Here is a 21,758-nt window from a genome sequence, read left to right as displayed (position 1 = left end):
GAACTTTTGAATGCTAAATAATAATTCTTATTATAAATGATCTGAAGTAAAATAAGTTAAATTTTAAAATATAAAAGGATTATTTGTGATCTCCCATGATCTACATCTTATATGATTCCAAGAGATCTCCAGGATATTCATAAGAAACATGCAAATATCTTTTATAAATAAAAAATTTAAGTTTACTAATCACATGCTCTCTAAATCAAAATAAAATTTCTTTAATGAAAATGAAGGCCACTGCTTAATAATCAGAAGAGATTCATAATTCAGAGATGTTTAAGCACAATAAACTGTAGTGATTACTTTAGTCAGTCTGTTCTCAATCCTATATTATTTCATTTGTTCCACAGTTTATTTTTTAAGAGATTTGAGTATATACAAACTTTTCTTTGAGTGTCTATTCTTTATTGATTACGTCCACAGCAATAAGGAAACAAAACAAGGGTAACTCACTGCAACTCCAGATTGGCCACCGGAAGATGAGAATATGTGAGGATCTAATGGAAACAACAGCAGGGGCTGTTGGAGTCCATGAATATTTCAGAAGAATAATGAAAAAGTGTGCCAGATGGGTCTGCTTGCATCTGGCTAACAACTAAATTTCTGACCAAAGCCAAATGCTTCTTTACATAATTTATCAAGCACTTTTCAGTTCCCCTCCACTACAACCCTATTCATTCTTTTTTTTCTTCTCTGTTTTTAAAAAGCAATACCACCTTACTTCCCTTTCAAATTAGGACTATTACATAAAAGTTTAAGAAGAGAAAAGAAAAGAACACCTGTGTACCATGTACTGCTGAGTCTGAAGCATAAATGCAGGTGTTACCACAGAAGCAAAAAGCAAAAACCGACAAAGAAGTGCTACAAAAGCTAACCACTCTTTTTTAAAGAAAGTAGTTTAAAATAAACACTAATTGCTAAGGGTTAGCAACAGCACAAATACTAATCAACTCTGCACAGCCATCAGAGGTGAAGGCTCATCTTTCCCAGAGCACACTGTCCTGTCCATCTATCTCTCCAGACTCAACTTTCAACATTCTACTGGATATTCCAGATACAGAAGCAGCTGAGTTCACTTGTATTCACAAGTTCTTTTAACAATAAAAATAATAACATTTGAGTACCTCCTACACATTTGACCAGCACATCCCAAGAGGACTTAAGAGTACTATTACTATTAGGTAAAGAGAATTTAAGTAACTTGCCCAAAGCAGTCCAGCTTCCTGGCCCATGCTCAAATTCTACAACACTGCTTCTCTAAAATAGTCGATCTGTATTATTTCTTTCAAATACAGACTACTTTAAAATCCTGCACACTACTACCCCTTTGGTATACTCTATGTAAAACTGTTCTAGAAGTCTGTAAGGCCTAAATCAGAGGTTTAAAAGCTTTAACACTGCTCAAGTCAGTGTGGTAGCTAGCCTCCAAGATGGCTCTCAATGACCCTGCCTCCAGCACTCACAGCCTTATGGAATGCCCTCTCACAGTGTATCACACAGGGTTAGTCTGTGTGACCAAAAGCATAGGGCAAAAATGATGGTATGTCGCCTCTGAAAGCAGGCTGTAAAAATTTTCGACTTCTATCACAGTCTCTCTCCCTCTGTCATCACTTGTTCTGAAGGAAACCAGAAGCCACATCATTAGGACACACAGGCAGCCTATGGAGACCGAAGTGGAGAGGAATGGAGAGGCCTCTAACAATCACACAGGGAGTTTAGAAGTGGTTTCTTCAGGCACAGTTGGACCAGGCCCTGAGATGACTACAGCTCCTGCCAACAGCTTGACTGCAACCTTTTAAGAGAAACTGAGCCAGCAGCACCCAGCAAAGCTGCTCCTGGATTCCCGATCCTCAGAAAGTATGCAAGATAATAAACATGTTTTGAGCACTGTATGTTAGGATAATCTTGTCTCTCAACAACAGTTAACTAATATAACACAACAGCCATACTGACAAGCTTATTTACAACAATGATGTTAAAAGAGCCTTTTTAAGATTCCTAACATTTTTGAGCTAGAATAACTTTTAGTAGTTACTTCCTCAACACCTCTGCCAATATTACTTTAAAAATGTTAAAAACAGGGGCGCCTGGGTGGCTCAGTCAGTTAAGCGTCTGCCTTCGGCTCAGGTCATGATCCCGGGGTCCTGGGATCGAGCCCTACATCGGGCTCTCTGCTTAGCGGGGAGCCTGCTTCCCCCTCCCTCTCTGCCTGCCTCTCTGCTACTTGTGCTCTTTCTCTCTGTCAAATAAATAAATGAAATATTTTAAAAAAAAATGTTAAAAACAAATAAAATTTACTTCTTGATTTAATTATTGCATTTGGTTAATAAGACTAAGGCATTTCATAGTACTTATTCAATACATGAATTGTAAATGAGATCTGAAGATTAAATAGAAAATCAAAATTTGTTTTATTAAAGTGGATATAAAAGAGTCCTTATCTTTAGAGACACATTCTAAAATATTATGGATGAAATGACATAAAATCTGGAATTTGTTACAAAATAATGCTGTAGCCACTCAGGAGGGTAGAGGAGGGTAGGAGGGTAAAGATGAAATAATAGTGGTGATCAGGTGATAATTAGTTGACAGGCACTATCTTTTTAGGTATAAGTGCACTGCTCTCCATAAAATTAGGGAGGTGGGCTCTTTGACATAAGAGCATGGCTAAGTTCCTCTGTAATGAAAGGAGCCTGGATTTGGACTCAGAAGAACCTTCCCTCTGGTTCTAATTCTGCCACTAGCAATGTAAATTTAGGCAATTCATTTAACATCTCTAACACAAATGCCAACTGCAAACTAGGGACTGTATCTCACCTGATTGAAACAATAAAAAACAGAATTTGAGCAATACCTTGATCATTGTTATCAAATAAAGTGAGGTAAAAAGGCAATAACATGGGTTAGAGAAATATATAAAAGTCCAAAGGTAAGAGTATAATCTAAGATTAATTAAAACACATCTCATGTAACGCAGAGAATACCTCTAGAAGCACACACAAGAAAGTGGTAACATGATCATGTCTGGGGAAAGGAACTGGAAAGCTAGAGAAAAGGATTAGTTACATTTCTTTGACATAATTTTTTCTATCTTCTAAAAATGATACAATATGAACATATTATCTATTTTTTTAACATAAAATTATACGGGGGCGGGGGGGGGGGGGGAGACACACACAACCCCAAGGATTGTCTTGGAATTGAAAGAGAGTTCCATCAACACCTTAAATCTCATCAAAGTGTCTGAAGCTACTCCAATCAATTATGTTAATGACAATAATAGCTAAAGTCTACCAAGCAATTACATCCTGCCAGGCTCTAAAGTAAGCACCATAGATGCATTATCAGCAACTTGTACACATAGTTCTAGAGTAGTACCAGATGGTCTGAACATTTTAGATGGGAATGCCTAGAACCTACTGCAAGCACCTGCAGACATTCAAACTGGTTAGACAGTTTTTTGCTATACAAATTCCAAAACGTCAAAGGGCAGGCATATGGTTCACTGCCTGCCTCATAGCTGAGGAATACAGATGAATTCTAAATGCACTACTAAAGCCTGTCACAAAAACAACTGCATTTTAGCTACAAACTGAAGCATTACAGAAAATAGGTAAATTTTTTTTACTGATTTATGCCCAGCAAACTATCCTAATTCAAAAATAAGTCTCAGCTTGTATCTGGCTGGTTCTGTCTTTTCCTTAATTATAGAATTTTTATACTTTGTGTTTAAAAACACAGATTCAAATTAACATGCACCTATTCTTGGTTCCTCAATCGAAGGAAGGAAGGAAAGGAGGGAAGGAAGGAAGGAGCGAAAGAATTCATGAGTCAAACAGAGGTTTATGGAAAGAACACAGAACTCCGGGTCTGAAGACTTGAATTCAAGTTCTAGCTCCACCACTTATTTGTATACACACCCTTTAACATAAACAGTTCCATAATAGTAAGATCTGATGAAAGTAGTTTTAATCCTCCCTGCTGTGAAGGAAAATAAAGTTACACTAGCACTATCACTACCGCAAATTAAAAATTAACCTAAACATCCTCTAAAACTTATTTCCTCCTGTGTTTCTTTCTTCTATGAATGACACTACCATATCCCTGTTGCCTGGGCCCAAAATCTCAGTCCAATGTGTCACGTACAATAAAGTTGTCAAATCAATTCATCTAATGTCTGTCCTACCTCTCATATCCATCCTCTCTTCTTTACTCCCACTGCCACCATCCTAATTCAGGCCCTTCCCCTCTAGTTTGTTTTATAGAAGAGTTTTCTACATTTGACAAAATTCTGCATCTGTTCATGATAGAAACTAAACAAAGTGCATTTAGAGGGAACATTCCTCAACATAATAAAGCCTACCATAAATGGAGAACTCACAGCCAGTATCACACTTAACAGTAAAAAACAAATGAACTTTTCCTCTAGGATCAGGAACAAAACAAGGATGCCGACTCTCACCACTTTTATTTGGCACAGTACTGAAAGTCCTAGCCACAGCAATTAGACAAGAAAAAGAAAGAAAAAGCATCCAAATCAGTAAGGAAGAAGTTAAACTGTCAATATTTGCAGAAGGCATGATATTATGCATAGAAAATTCTAGAGTCCAACAAAAAAACGATTAGGCTAAATGAATTCAGTAAAGTTGCAGAATAATGGTCTCCTAATTGGTTTTTGCCACTTTTAGTTCCTTCCCAGTATAATTCTGTTCTACACCTCTCATCCAGAATAATACTCCTAAAGCATAGCTTTGAACATGACATTCTCTTGTTCAAAACTTTTGAGGGCTCTTTTCTGCCTCTCAAAGGGCCTTCACCGTAGTCTGGCATTCAGTTAGGTTGCTTCCCAACAGCCATTTCCTTTCCCCTTCCATTGTGCAGCTGCCCTCATTTCATCCCAAACTGTCTCTAGTCAGTTTATTTATTTATTTTTTTAAAGATTTTATTTCAGGACACCTGGGTGGCTCAGTCGCTTAAACATCTGCCTTTGGCTTGGATCATGAGGTCCTGGGATGCAGCCCCGCATCGGGCTCCCTGCTCTGTGGGGAGCCTGCTTCTCCCTCTCCCACTCCCCCTGCTTGTGCGCTGTCAAATAAATAAGCAAATCTTTAAAAAAAAAAAAATTTAGGGGTGCCTAGGTGGCTCAGTGGAAAGCCTCTGCTTTCGGCTCAGGTCATGATCTCGGGGTCCTGGGATCTAACCCTGCATTGGGCTCTCTGCTCAGAGGGGAGCCTGCTTCCCCCCCCCCCCCCCTGCCTGCCTCTCTGCCTACTTGTGATCTCTGTCTGTAAATAAATAAATAAAATCTTTTAAAAAAATATTTCATTCATTTATTTTAGAGAGAGAGAGAGAGCACAAGCAGGGGGAGGGGCAGAGGGACCCAGACAATAAGACTGCACTGGACACGGAGCCTCAAGCAGGGTTCAATCACACAACTCCAAGATCAGAACCAGAGCTGAAAATCAAGAGTCAGACCTTCAACCAAAGAAGCCACCCAGGGGTCTGGTCTCTAGTTTAATCCCATCTTCATCGACAGACTGATGTTATTAAAGATGGTCCTTTGGGAAGTGTGACCTTAAGTGGTCTGATAAGCAAAGACCCAGGATTTGTGTTTCAGGATATGAATGGGGAATGGAGGAGAAAAGTTAAATCTCTTCTAGGGAAAGTATGATATGCAAACGTGAAGCCTAAATAAGGCCATCCTTTTATTACCTTGAAGGAAGGAAGCCACACTGAAAAGGAACTCAACACCAAGGACAAACAGAGCATAAAGAACTGCAATGAAACAGAATTAGAGCTCTGCTCCATTATACCTGAACATCCTACCGCTAAAAAAACTTATGTGAACCAGCCAAATTCCTTTATTTCTTAGGTCCTTTCTAACCTACAATCACAAGCATTGTGACAGTAAAATATTCCAAAAGCTAGATTCAATCTCTCTTCCCAATTCATCTCCCACTCTATGCAATACTTAAAGCAAGCTAGTCCACATATCTCTTAAATGTGTAATATATACACTTGGTTCTAGAAAAAAAATGTGAGCATAGATGTGGGAAAAAACAAGCCCCCTCTTCCCCACAGTTTGCTCCTCTATCTTCTTTATTGCATTATATGCTCCAAAAAATGTTTTAAGAACTAATGCCAGTCACAGTACTTAGAGCAACTAAAGTTCACCTTAATTCAGGCCAGCCTAAAAAATAATAGAAACAAAAATGCAAATAATATCTCTCCAGTTAAAAACTAACTAGGGTTCTTTCTCTCACTCCTTTTTGTGCTTTAAGTATTTTTTCTTTTTTGGAAGCTTTGTTTCATTTACTCAAAAAATTTTTAGAAAGCACTGTCATTACTAACAAAAGTCCTATTCATGTCAGTAAATTGACAAATTTAAAGAAAATGAGATAAGCACACCTTCCCTTGTGTAAGTTTTTCCAATTACTATGACAAATATCCCTTCTTTGCTTTCTTAAAGTCTTCATTTGGTTTAAACATATGAAACTCATGGTAAGTATGTTTTAGGAGTAAAGTCATTTACAGAAGGGATCTAAAAGCACCAACAAACAGCCAAAAGATTGCAAGACAATAAAAAACTGTACTTGTTCTTACTACTCCACTACATGAAAAGAAAAACTGCAGACCTTCTCTGTGTTCTTCACAGTTACTGCCAGCACTGACCATGAAATGCTTACATAGCCCCTACAATGGGAGATGGGAAAGGAGCTGTAAGGGACAAGCGTCAAATCTACTGCTACTTTGAGATTCAGCCTTCCTAAAATATTATCCGCTTCCAGCAACCTGAAGAAAGACAATCGGATTTTCCATCAGAGGTATCTTCTACTGTCATCCAAATAAATTTCCACTCTGCTATGTGACTACAAATAAATCAGATTCTTACTAAGAGATCAAGAGTTTATCTTGTCACTGAAATGCCTCTTTTAGCTTACGAGTTTTTTTTTTTAAAGATTTTATTTATTTATTTGTCAGAGAGAGAGAGAGCGAGCACAGGCAGACAGAACGGCAGGCAAAGGCAGAAGCAGAGGGAGAAGCAGGCTCCCCACCGAGCAAGGAGCTTGATGTGGGACTCAATCCCAGGACGCTGGGATCATGACCTGAGCCGAAGGCAGCCGCTTAACCAACTGAGCATCCCAGTTGGGGATCCCTGAGGATCCCAGGCATCCCTGCTTACGAGCTTCTTTCCTCTTTCTGCCCATCTCATTTGTCACCAGTGCTTTCCCTTCTTTTCCATAATGGGAAAAAAAAAATTTGTGATAGATTATTTTAGCATTAAACTCCTTAGTTTCAAAGCTATTCTTTCTTTTCCCATTTCACCTTAATTACTGGTAGTATAAAGAATTTTGGGTTAAAAAAAAGTTGTTGCAAGTACTAAGAATTTAATTTTTATTCCTCAAATTAAACACTTGAGGTGGACAACTCCATTTCATTTATTTATTCAGTCTTTCAATCAATAATTATTTACAGAAATCTTTAAAGATGTCATATACTAAATCAGGGGCGCCTGGGTGGCTCAGTGGATTAAGCCACTGCCTTCGGCTCAGGTCATGATCTCAGCGTCCTGGGATCGAGCCCCGCATTGGGCTCTCTGCTCATTGGGGAGCCTGCTTCCTCCTCTCTGCCTGCCTCTCTGCCTACTTGTGATCTCTCTGTCTGTCAAATAAATAAATAAAATCTTAAAAAAAAAAAAAAGATGTCATATACTAAATCAGCGGCAATGACTTCAACATAAAAAAATGCTACTGTGTTTCTCAGATTACTGCTCAGCTCATTCAACCACACAACTTCAGTAAAATGGTCACTCTGACTTCTAATTAGTGACTAGAAATCAGAACTTCTATTTTTATTTTAAATTCTACCCCTCTGGGATAACAGGTGATCATTGTTTTCTTTAATGCAATCCTGTATTCTCCAGTTTTCAAAATGAACATACATTACTTTTATAATTTAAAAGCCACAATTTTTTAAAAAGCATTTACTGCCTTTTATTATTTCAAACCAATTATTTTATTTACCTCACTCCTGGTGGAGTATTTCAGTGTGTAAAACAGACATTCCTCAGAAAGTCCTACTAAAATGTCTGGGGGGGGGGAACCCACAAAAAACCTCTTAGAAGCATGCACTACCAACAAGCAGCAAAACCAAATGGGCTCATCGCCTTTTGTTTGTCCCTGATTCTCTTCCTATTCTATTTTAAGAATCTAATAAGGTGTATAAAAAGCATTTATTATAAAACAAGTACTTAGTGCACTGATTTCCTCTGAAAATATTCAATTTATTGCTCTTATATGTCACCCTCTAAATCCAAATTTTAAATTTTCAACCTAATAGACAACAATGGGGAGTAAACAGTTGGGTCTCTCTTGGGTTCCCTTATCACAGAAAGCTCTAATTTTTAGTCTCTCCCTAAATAAGCAACATTACAAAGTTGTACTCCAAAAAAAAAAAAAAAATATTTAGTCATACAAATACCCACAGAACTTTAAAGTTCCTATTAGAAAATACACAGATACTCTGGAAAGTGTTAAGAAAAAATAGAGTTCTTAAAGAAAAAAAATGTTTATAAAATGTATGTCCACATTTAAATCCGAATGTTTTCGGGGCGCCTGGGTGGCTCAGTGGGTTAAAGCCTCTGCCTTCGGCTCAGGTCATGATCTCAGGGTCCTGGGATGGAGCCCCACATCGGGCTCTCTGCTCCGCGGGGAGCCTGCTTCCTCCTCTCTCTCTGCCTGCCTCTCTGCCTACTTGTGATTTCTCTCTGTCAAATAAATAAAATATTTTAAAAAATAATAATAAAATAAATCCGAATGTTTTCGTTAATTCTAAGAATATCATTTAAGGAAGCACAAAGTTTTATGCTGCTGTGTAAGGAAATCTTGGGTACATTGGGGAAAAGTTCAAAGGCCCATAATCTCATCACAAAGCAGCAGGGTCAAAAGGCAAAGGTCAGGAAACGGGAACAGGGAATAAAACAGTTCCCACACTTGAGAGGAAACTAGATCTCATTTCAGAGGACACTCAAAAACTATTCAGTTGTATTTACTGAAGTAATAAAACCATTTACACTCTCCTTTAAGTCCCAAAGAAAATCTGAATTTTATAAGAGTTTCTTATTTTTAAAAGCAAGGAATTTAAGAAGCTATTTCTCTTACATTTAAAAAAACCACACCAATCTCTCTCACACACACCAATGCTTCAGCTGTCCCTCCAAGACTGACCTTCAGATAGATAAAAGCTGTCACCTGATCTATTCAACAGAGTTCAATGGGGCAGAGAAATAAATACTTAATGTGCATACATGTCAACAGACATTTCACATCAAGGCCTTTGCCCCCTAATGATTCAACAAAGTAGGTCTACTTCTTGGCCACATTCAGAAAAAGCTAAATTTTTACTCCTGCTTAGAGGAAATTTCATTCCAGGGAAGAATGAATGTGGTTTTGTTAAACCTTAGTAGGTGTAACATTTGTGCAGGAGACTTTATAACGACTCCTCCAGCTCCAGGGTCTTGGACACTCGTCTGTATATTTCTGTACAATTTCTCACACTCTAACCATAAAATCTGTATTCCAAGTAGAAGAGAGGGTGAGAGAAAGATTAGTAAGATCAGGAAAAGAGGATTTTTGGAACAAGATGTGTCACTTTCTACTGCCTTTCACCCTCCATACACCCATATTTTACACTCTCCCCACTGGCCCCTTCCACCAGGGATAAGAGAGGTTACAAGTGGTTCACAGTAACGAGGCCTGTCCATTCTTCACTGCGAGGAATACACAAAATTTTACATGTAAGCACACACAGCTTTCACATATTTATTTAAAATGGTAGCTAGGGCTGCCAATGGAAAAATAAGCACTGCCAGACAGGAGAGAGAACAACTAAACAAAATAACCTATTTTGGCATAATCACCTCAGTGGTACCAATGCTTGTGTTTTAATAAACTGTGAAATCACAGTCATTGTTCTCATGAACAATGGCACAAAGCAAATGAAGTCAAGCTGGAAAGCTCATTTCCCTGGAGCTGAGCCAGAATATTCTGAAATCCAGACAAAAGTTTATTTATTAAGAAAAAAGAATACATGAGACAAGAGATAGAAAACATTCTTAAACAGTCTGTTATCTTGTTACCCCAACCATTTAAATTTCCTTAAAGGTTAGGGTTAAAGTTGAAGTGAAGAGAAATTAACCTAGAAAATAAAACAAAACACTGTGGTCCTGGAAGTGAATCATCCGTAATCTTTAAACCTATTATCAGCCCTAAATTCTGCTGCTCAAACTATTACTATCCAAGTCTGTAGCCAATACTCATGGAATTCCATCTGATATGCTGATGCCAATTCTTATAATCAGGGAATCATAAAAGAGTCCAAGATGGTCACTCCCCTTCAAAACAATCCCTGTCTCATCTACCTAGAAGGAAATAATTCTTCCTTGTTATTTTAGTCCCAATCTATAGCAAAAAGAAAAAAAAAGAACACAAATTTATTACATAGAAAGAATATTGTTGATCTAGCAAATTGTCCCTGTTTTCTCAAAGAACTATGAGAAAAGAAGAGAACCTGAAAGTATACTAGAAACACAAAGTATTAAACCTGAAAAGTCATGGAAAATAAGAAACTCTGCCCAGTTTCTGCTGGGGAGGAAGGTAACTGGAGGAGTCAGTTAGACATTAAAAACTCTTCACTACCTATGACACTGGAAATTTTTATAAAAAGAGTTATTTCTTCTTCTTTATAGAAAAGAGACAACTGACAGGGCAATAGCAAGTGGCTTCATTAGGACTAAGGTAAAAGTAAAGATGATCTTTGAAGAAAGGTTTGGGGTAAAAAAATGTACAAAAAGCCCGGTCTGAGCGAATTTGTGCCAAACTGCACAGAAGAATTAAGACTGTCAAAAAGTGGGTGCTTGGGTGGCTCAGTCGGTTAAGCCTGGCATCCAGCTCCCTGCTCAGCAGGGAGCCAGCTTCTCCCTTTCCCTCTGCCCCTCCCCACTGCACGCATGTGCATGTACACACTTTCTGTCAAATAAAATCTTTTAAAAAAAGACCATTAAAATCTTAATTTATATATCACTTCTATAGCGTTTCCTCAAACTAGAGAGTAAGTCCCTGTGTTAAATAAAAGACTGTGAGAACGTGCTATGCTGGAAAAGAGGACAAGAAGAAAGGGCAAGGAAACATGGTCTTCAAAGCAGAAACCTAGATTCTCCAGGTTTGGGTAGGAGAAAGTTATGTAAAACAGGTGGATTTACATTGAAAGGCCTTTGGGATCTAGAAAACAGACTACTTAAAAATATCTTTAGGGGCACCTGGGTGGCTCAGTGGGGTAAGCCTCTGCCTTCGGCTCAGGTCATGATCTCGGGGTCCTGGGATCGAGTTCTGCATCAGGCTCTCTGCTTGGCAGAGAGCCTGCTTCCTCCTCTCTCTCTCTCTGCCTGCCTCTCTGCCTACTTGTGATTTAAAAAAAAAAAAAATCCTTTAAACCAGGTCTCAAAGTTTAGAACCTATATCTAAGCATTCTACATGCCTGTCCTCGCAGCAGGGTTGAAGTTGAAAGATTCTACAACTCTAAAATTGTACCTTCACCTATTTTTATTGCACTCCATACTTTAAAGATCTTTCCAAGACACTGCCATATTTTATAATTGAGAAAAGTATCTAGGAAGGTATCTAGTTGTATAGATCAACATAAGCATTGGAAAACATACTCCCTGTGTGTCCTCAGATTATGAACAAATTAAAAAAAAAAAAAAAAAGAAAAACTACAGGGAAGAGAAGCAAATGGACTACTTTTGCAGTGGTATTCCTAAGAGAGTATGGATATGTGAAAACCATTCACAGCTCATCTGCAACAGTCGCTTAGCAGTAGCATTAACTAGATAAATTTCCCATTATGTATCAGCTGTCCACAATTACTACAGTGGTACATATAATGTCGCCTCTTTCTCTTCCATCCAATAAAAGCACAGGAGAATGGAACTGAGTGAGAACAGCACCACAGAGGAAAGACCTTGATTCCATTCCACTTATTTTAAAACTTGTATCATTTACAACCTAGTATTTCAACTATTGTTAATAATTACTGTGAGTCAGCTCAGAAGCGGCAGGCCCACTAATGTGTCACCACCCATGAGTTGAGGACAGCTGGTCTAGAGGATCTGGAGGGGCAGCGAGGCGCAGTGAAGAGGACGATGTTGGAGCCAGAGAGCCTAGCACGTAATCCCAGCTTTTAATAACTGTGAGTTTGGGGAATACCTCACATAAAATGAGGAAAATAACACCTCCAAGTTATTGTGAAGACTAAAAATAATGTTTATAAATCACCAACCACAATTCATGACTCCATAAATGTTAGCTATTTTCATAGCTTCATTGTATAAAGGTGACTTCTAGAGCTACTTCGGACTTAATAGTGCTAGTACTTATCCTTGAAAGTCACTTAAAGAAAGCATTAAGTCAAAAATTACTTTGTACCAGTGATGTATACAAGTTTATAAAAGAAAAATGAAAGGTATTAATTCAAAAAGTTCATGTTAGTTAAAACAGTTATAATATTTAATTTAGAATAAAATTAGTACAAGTCACAGATTCTTGGAAAAGGTGCAGGGATCTGAGAAAGCAACTTATCATCATGATGTACTATCTCAGCAGCATACAAAGTATCTCCACTTTTTTTTCTAGAATTCTCACTTCTTAGCTCCTTAAACTTGTTGTTTGAAAAGTAATGTGAAAAAGATAATTTCATATTAAAAATTTTTGGAATCTCCAGCTAAAAGGTCATTAGATAGTGGCGTTTTATTTTACTGTTTTTTTGAGAGGAAGAGTAGGAGCAGGGGGCAAGGGGAGGGGGATAGAGGGAAACAGAGACAGAATCAATCAGACTCCATCCCCAGCACAGAGCCTGATGTGGAGCTCAATCTCACAGCCCTGAGATCACAACCTTAGCAGAAATCAAGAGTCCAACACTTGCCCAACTGAGCCACCCAGTAACCTCTACATGGTACCATTTTAGTAAGACAAGCCTTAGGCAGAACAGAGTATTATACAAGGTACAATAAAGACAAAGTATGCATGGGAAAAAATAATAGAGGAACTGTCCTCCTGACCAAGTCCAAAGCTGATGAGGGATGCCCATGAAGAAGGAAACTGAACGCAGTTTCCTAAGATATTCCTCTAAAATCACAATGGAAGCTACAGGTAATCTTTAGTACATTTTCTGAAATTTTATAAGCACTAGCCATCATTTATGTGTTATCATCTGGCATTACTTTATAAATAAGTATGTTACATGCTTAAAAAACAAAAACAGGGGCTCCTGGGTGGCTCAGTGGGTTAAAGCCTCTGCCTTCGGCTCAGGTCATGATCCCAGAGTCCTGGGATCAAGCTCTGCATCAGGCTCTCTGCTCAGTCTCTCTCTGCCTGCTTCTCTGCCTACTTGTGATCTCTGTCTGTCAAATAAATAAATAAAATATTTAAAAAAAAAAAACAAAAAACAAATAAAACCTTGCTGTTACCTGTATACGTGCTTGCATGAAGTTTTTTTTAAAAAAGATTAATTTGTCATAGTTTCTTTCAAGAGAGAACAGGATAATAACAAATTATAGTAGCTCATTAGAAACCTGATCTATACCTTTCAAAAAAATTTATCATTCATCTACTCTCTTGCTTTTTCATCAATCTCCAGTTTTTCATTAAAAAAAAAAAAACACCTCTAGTTTCATTTTAGAGATTAAAAAAACACACACACAGGGGCGCCTGGGTGGCTCAGTGGGTTAAAGCCTCTGCCTTTCGCTCAGGTCGTGATCCCAGAGTCCTGGGATCGAGCCCCGCGTGAGGCTCTCTGCTTGGCAGAGGGCCTGCTTCCTCCTCTCTCTCTCTCTCTGCCTGCCTCTCTCCCTACTTACGATCTCTATCTGTCAAATAAATAAATAAAATCCTTAAAAAAAACAAACAAACAAAAAAAACGCACACATAAATTTGGGGCACCTGGGTAGCTCAGAGGTTAAGTCAAGCCTTTGCCTTCGGCTCGGGTCAAGAGCTCAGGGTCCTGGGATCTAGCCCCGAATTGGGCTCTCTGCTCAGCAGGGAGCCTGCTTCCCCCTCTCTCTGCCTGCCTCTCTGTGTACTTGTGATCTCTGTCTGTCAAATAAATAAATAAAAATCTTTAAAAAAAAACACATATAAATCAAATATACTGACTTTGTCAGTAATAAAAGGAAAAGTTACTTTTTTGTCCATCTCAAATTATCTCAAAGTTATCTCATTCATTTACTCAAACAATCTAGTTGAGTCCACTACTTTGGTCACTGTATATACAATGATAAACAAGAAAGACAAAGGTCTTGCCCTTTAGGAACAAACAATCTAATAGGGAAGACTCACATTAAAAAGTAAAAGTAAACAAGTGCATTTATATAGTATACCATCAGGGGCCCTGAAGTGCTATAAGGAAAATAAAGTAGGATTACTGGCCAAGAGTGGGGCAGGCAAGGGGGGGGTGGGGAAGAATACCATTTTAAACAGACCAATCTGAGGAGGTAACACTTGTGCAGAGATCTAAATGATGAGAAGAGGCCAATCTTGCAAAGATGTGGCGGTGCACTATCCAAGAGGGCAGCCACTAGTCACATGTGGTTATTAAACACTTGAAACACGGCTAGTCCAAAATGAGATGTGAGGTAAGTGTAAAAGACGCACTGGACTTTGAAGATTTAGTAAGAAAAAAAGAGTGTTAACTATCTCATTAATAATTTTGATGTTGATTATATGCTGAAATAATATCCTAGATACATAAATAAAATGTATCATTAAAATTAGTATCACCTATTTCTTTTTATCTTTTTGAGTGTGGCTACTAGAATATTAAAAACCAAGTATGTGTCTCATATTATATTTATAACAGACAATGCTGGTCCAGAAAGAGGATTCCAGGGAAAGAAGAGAAGATGAACACACCAGAGACAAGAAACAGCTTCCTGTTTTTAAGGACCTTTAAAGAAAGTCAGCATAGCAGGAAAGAGTGATCCAATCACAAAAGGCTGGAAAAGTAGGCAAAGACAAGATCATGAACAACTCTGCAAACCAGGGGGCTATAAACTAAATAGTGTCCCTCCCAAAATTCATTATGTTGAAGTTTAATCTCCAATGTGATGGTATTTGGAGGTGGGGCCCTTGGGAAGTATAGAGCCCTCATGAATGGGATTCATGCCCTTATAAAAGAGATCCTAGATGGGGCGCCTGGGTGGCTCTGGGGGGTTAAAAAAGATCCTAGAGTGCTCCCTCACCCCTTCCACACAAGAGGGCCATCTATGAACCAGGAAAAGGGCCCTCCCTAGACATGGCATCTGCTTGCATCTTCAACTTGACTTCCAGACTCTAGAACTGTGAGAAATAAATTTCTGTTATTTATAAACCACCCAGTCTATGGTATTCTATTATAATAGCCTGAACAAACTAAGATACAGGGTAAAGGGGTTGAATCTTGATGCAAATACAAGGAAGCTACTAAAAAATTTTATGTGGAAAAAATTATTCTAAGTTCCCACCGCCTATCCCATTTGTGGATAGTTGGCCATATCATTCATACTGCTAGTATAGACTTCAAAAGATTAGCTAATACAGTGATTCCAAAGAGGGGTCCCTGGTTCCCTAAGGGCCAATGTAGAGAATAATCGAGAGTCCGTGAATTGATATTAATATTTCAAAAGGCTTATTTAAAAACTGCACCTTTTCTGCAAAGGGAACTGCAAAGACTAATTGATTTTTTCCCCTTTCCTTGTGGCTGAAATTATAATTACTCAACTAGTCCTCGTGTGGCATATGTGATATGTATCAGTCCTTGTACACTATGTCTTTTAGTATTAATTTTTTTAAAAACAGATACATTTCGTTTTTTCACTCAAAAACAAGTTCAGACTCATGGAAGAGAGGAGTAGTATTTTCAGAAATCAGTCACTTCACTTAATCCCTTTGAAAGAGATGAAAACAGTGAGCCCACAGACCTAAGTCACAGGCCAGGACTCCTGGCTTCTAACTGTGCATCCAGCTCTAATTATGGTTTCACAAGCAATCACTCATTCCTTTTAAAAACTATAACTTCATCTAAGGACAAATAACAATTTATGCTAAGAAAAGACAGATGATAAATCCCAGTAAAAAGAGCAAAGAGATTTTTAAAAAGATGGAAGATTTATTTATGTAGTAAATGCCTTGTATTTACATGGTAAAGTCTTATCCATATATATATATTCATTAGTAAAAACAAAAGTAACATCATATATATACTCTTCTAATTTTTTGATGAATGAATAAAGGAATTCATTCATGCAAGAGACATTATCAGTGCTCACCACAACAAGAGACAATGTAGGTCAGTTCATAAAGCATAAAGACCACTAGTCTCCTTCTTAATAACTTCCCTATAAAAAAGATAATCTCATTTGATTATAAGGTTATCCATGTGGTCCCAACCCCTATGACACAGTGCGTGTTATTAAGCAGGCGGCAAATGTAGTGGTTATGGACATGAATGAATCACACCAGACTTTTCAATGCAGGGCTCAGGCTTCTGTTCATTTGTTAATACAGGACACACTAGCATAGAAGCTCAGAATATGAGAAGAAGACACTTATGTCCATCCCTCCTCCCATATAATCACTTAATTTATGAACCTGGGTGAAGCACTTCAACTCCCTAGTTTCCATTTCCTCACCTGCAAAACAGAAAATAATGCTACCTCCTAAGGTGGCTGTCAGGATTAAATGAAGCAACAACTATGAAGCATTTACCAGTGCTTGCCATGTGGAAAGCAGGCAGTAAATATTAGTTATCATTGCTATTTCATTGTAGATTCTTACAAAATGGTGACCGTCACCTATATACAACCTGGCACTGTAAACAACTAACACTGAATGATTAATCCAAAGCGTACTGGCTAATTATGGCTTTCCTAAAAACAAAATTTAGGTTGTTATACATCAGAAATGGATGGATCAGAAATGGGTTTGGATATAACCTTCAGCAATGGGTTTGGATATAACGGCACTTGTTTCCTAAAATATCTTACACAGGAAAACTGTCTCTACCCTCCAATTAATTTCAGAAGAAAATGTTTTCTTCTCTATGAAGTCTCATGAAAATTATGACTAATAACGCACTGTATTCTAGACACATTACTCCAAACGTATCTGTGACCAGCAGTGGAATTAGTACAAGCAAAAGGATATACTTAGGAACTTTAAGAAAAGTCTTTCTTAACACCTCAGCAGATATTACTAGTACTCCTCCAGCCTCTTCTGTCTCTCCCAATCCCCTTTTTCTTTCCCTTTCTCTTACTATTTTATTCTTCTCCAAAGATACTTAAACTCTCTCCCCTTTCTATTCCCGTCTCATCATCTCATATTCTGAGCTCCCTACGATGGCTGGTCCTGCATTAACCAATGCAACCCCTGAGCCCCGGGGTTATTACTGAAAGTTTAGCTGCATTCACTACTGGCCCAATTTCACTATAAAGAGTTTTATTTCCAGTGGATTTTTAAAACCAAGTTAGCACCGTATCATATCATAATAACTAGACCTTGAATCTTCTTTGGTCTCATTAGGATGGAGGCTGATCCTTGTACCTCTCCTTCCCCAGCCTTCTAGGTACCAGGCCAAATATTTTAAACTCCCAAACATAATGCACTGTTGGCCAAGGGTGGTGTGCAATGTATAAAGAGAAACCTCACTAAACTGGAGGCCAAAGGCCAGGAGAGGGAGCTCTCACACCCCCCCCCCCCCCCCCAATGTCTTCATTTGCAGAACCAACAGAGAGAGACCTTGCAAATCCAACTACCACCTCAGCAGGAGAAATAAAGATTTTCTCCTTACCTGGCAATAGTTCAGCCAGTAAGAGACTGTCTCAACTCAGTGACACTGAAAAGTCACTACATTTTGAACTCCCAGTTTACCCCAATGGACTTTTTGTTTATAAGAGCCCCTCCTGACTCTCCTCTTTCCTCTACAAAAGAGGGGGTACTCTACTTTCTTCTCCAGACTTGCCATGATTTTGCTGTAGTTTGCATGTCCTGAATTACAATTCTTTGCTATTCTTTTCTTTTTTTAATTTTATTTATTTATTTGACAGACAGAGATCACAAGTAGCCAGAGACGCAGGCAGAAAGAGAAAGTGGGGAAGCAGGCTCCCTGCTGAGCAGAGAGCCCAATGCAGGGCACGATCCCAGAACCCTGAGATCATGACCTGAGCCAAAGGCAGAGGCTTAACCACTGAGCCACCCAGGCACCCCAATTCTTTGCTATTCTTGAATAAATCCACTTTTCCTGGTAAAATAACTTGGCAGTTTTATTTTTAAGATTAATGACGACAACATAACTAACAACTAAGATACTATCAATGGTGGTCAGATCAGGGCCGCTCTAACCCATGAAACCTGTACAGCCGGCCAGTTTGGTTTTTTTTTTAAATACTTTATTTTTTCTTTAAAGATTTTATTTATTTGACAGAGATCACAAGTAGGCAGAGAGGCAGGCAGAGAGTAAGGAAGGGAAGCAGGCTCCCCGCTGAGCAGAGAGCCTGATTTGGGGCTCCATCCCCAAATCCTGGGATCACAACCTGAGCCAACGGCAGAGGCATTAACCCACTGAGCCACCCAGGCGCCCCAGCAGGCCAGTTTTTAAAAGGCATACTTCAGCAGTCTTAACTAGGACATGCAGTCTGGAATAAAGACAAGCCCGAAATGCTTGTTAAACTCAAGTCAAACTCATCTCAATTCTAAGCTTAAATAAAATAACTACAGAGCATAGTATACTGGAACAACTAGCCTGCTGTCTGCTGCTTGTCATATGTGTTCTCTGAGAGGATCCTTAATCTCTCAGCCTTGGTCTCTTCATTGTAAATGATGTCTAAGGTCCCTTTCAGAACTATTATGGCATGATACTGTCAGTATCAACCAAATTTTGTACAGGTGACCTTTGAACAACATAGTTCAAACCTACACAGATCCCCTTACATGCAGATTTTAAAAACTAAATACAGTACAGTTCTGTAAATGTACTTTCTCTTCCTTATGGTTTTCTTAATGACGTTTTCTTTTCAGGGTGCCTGAGTGGCTCAGTCAGTTAAGCCTCTGACTCTTCCTTTCCACTGAGGTCATGATTTCACAGTGGTGAGAGGTCAGGCTCCCTGCAAAGTGGGGAGTCTGCTTGAGATTCTCTTCCTCTGCCCCAAAGACACGTGTGCCTGCCTCACTCTCTAAAATAAATAAATAAATCTTTAAAGAAAATATTTTTTTCTGGGGCACCTGGGTTAAGCATCAGACTCCTCATTTTGGCTCAGGTCATGATCTCCGGGTCCTGGAATCGAGCCCCATGTCAGGCTCCCTGCTTAGTGGGGGGTCTTCTTGCCTCCTTTCTGCCCTTCCCCCCAACACTTGCCCGCACTCCCTCTCTAATAAATAAATCATCAAAAAAAATTTTTTTTCTTTTAGCTTATTTTATTTTAAGAATACAGCATATATGTAACATATACCACATGTATTATTTGATTGTTTATGTTATCAGTAAGGCTTCTAGTCAACAGTAGACTGGTAGTTAAAGTCTGGGGGGAGCCAAAGTTATATGCAGATTTTCAACTGTATTGGACAGGTCAGCACTCCTAACCTCCATCTCTGTTCAAGGGTTAACTGTATTTGAATTTAGACCATGGTCTTCACTGCCCCAAAGCTCTTCTGGAAACCACACCCAAGAAAACCAAAGCTAAAAATAAATAGAGGCACCAAGGAAGAGATTTCAAAAAGGGCCTGTGGCAGGGATTGCACCCATCATACTTCAGTACTCTTCAGCAGAACTAAATCCAAACTACCACTGCAATGCTTTAAGAATATTCTGGCCACCATACAATTTGTGGACTTCTATGTAAACTTTATACTCATTCATTGATTAAACAATAAGTATAAGGTACTATGGGGACTTGCACATTTATATTAAATAAAGGTCCTTAATTTCTCTACTGCCTGGAAAATTTGTGCTGTAAACCAAAACCATGTAAATTCCTACAGCTAGGTCTTGGAGGAAATGAGAAGCATAAAAGAAAATTTCAAATGATGACTACCTTCCTACATGTCAACTAATTCCAACAACTTCTATTTATACCTCCTTTCTTCTTTATGCAATAATCAATTTAAAACCTTTTTCATATATTTAACACTTAAAGAAAATGTAAATGTTTCTACGTCAATATCTAAAGGAACATTATTTATGGATAAAGTGGATTTTAAAAATATACAGTGAGTAGGAGAAGCACAACAGTTAAGATGAACTAAAGAAAGGATAATAGGAAATATCAGTATATCAAGGTGTGTGTGTGTGTGTGTATGTGTATATATATATATACCAAAGAAGTTTTTTCCACTGTTAGTAAAACTAGGCTTCACTAGGAGGAATGTCTAAAAAACAATCTACAGTCCTGATAACTTTATTATAAGGTTTTAGTCTATTTAACTGTTACTTCATCATAAGTCTTGTGTCCTTAATTTTATTTTAATGCCTCACCACCTGCGAAGTGTGAATTCCAGGAGCATGCCTATGCTAAGAAAAAGTCTATAAAGCAATCAGCAGAACTTACATTTAACAGAAGTGAACTTAGACCTTCTACAGGCAGGGTGACAACTTGCTAAGAAACCGTGCGATAAAAATAGATCAGGTCCATTAAAGTAAAATAGAAACTTTACTATATTTAACTTTGAAATTAATGCAGCAAAACAGAAACAACCTCCTGACTAATTTGCCTAACTCACTGGCCTTGTTTCCTCCTCTCCAATGAAGCTCTGTGCAAACAGTCAAGAAGATGGTTAGTTGGTAACGTGATGCTACATTCTCTTGTTTTCCTCTGATCTTACTGGCCATACTTCTTACTTTTTTTTTTTTTTTTAAAGATTTTATTTATTTATTTGACAGAGAGAGAGGCAGGCAGAGAGAGAGGAGGAAGCAGGCTCCCTGCGGAGCAGAGAGCCCGATGCGGGGCCCGATCCCAGGACCCTGAGATCATGACCCGAGCCGAAGGCAGCGGCCTAATCCACTGAGCCACCCAGGCGCCTCTCTTCAGTTGTTTCCTCTTCATCCTCCTCACCTCGAATGTTGGAGTGTCTCTAGGATTCAACCATTGAGCCTCTTCTCTTTTCTATCTATATTCATTCCCTAGGTATTGTCATCCAATTTCATGGCTTTCAATTTATGTCTATATAAAAATTTTGATCCCTGAGAGATGCCTTGCCTACATGACATCTCCATCTGAATGCCTAATGGATATCTCAAATTTAACATGTCCAAAACTGAACTCATCTTTCCCACCGGCTTCTCTCAGTCTTCTTATTTCAGTAAATAGAGGTGCTTATAACTGTTTATGCCAAAAATCTTAGTTATCTTTGATAACTTTCTTTGACTATGAATACCATATCCAACTTATCAGCAAGTCCTGCTGGCTCTACCGCCAAAATAATCCAGCTTCTCACCACTTCACTGCTACTGCTTTGGTCTAAGCCACGAACACCTCCCACCTCACATACCAAAAAAGAACCTCCTCCTAACTGGTCTGCTTCTAACCATGCCCCTAACACAGTCTAATCAACAAGGCAGCCCAGCAATCCTTTTAGAGAGTACATCAAGTCTCATTGCACTGCTCAAAACTTTACAGTAGCTTCCCACTTTAGAGTAAAAGCTCAACAATTATCTATCAGGCCCTACACAATCTT

General features: G+C 38.5%; 1 protein-coding gene across 7 annotated transcripts in view; it reads right to left on the bottom strand.

Moving 5' to 3' along the window:
• DENND5B (DENN domain containing 5B) overlaps positions 1-21,758 on the bottom strand; it is a 216,369-nt gene that overhangs the window by 191,134 nt on the left and 3,477 nt on the right. The window lies entirely within an intron of this gene.

This window comes from Meles meles, chromosome 7, assembly GCF_922984935.1.
Source record: "Meles meles chromosome 7, mMelMel3.1 paternal haplotype, whole genome shotgun sequence".
Classification (NCBI taxonomy): Eukaryota; Metazoa; Chordata; class Mammalia; order Carnivora; family Mustelidae; genus Meles; species Meles meles.
The sequence above is the reverse complement of the archived record's forward strand: the minus strand, read 5'-3'. Positions and strand labels throughout refer to the sequence as shown.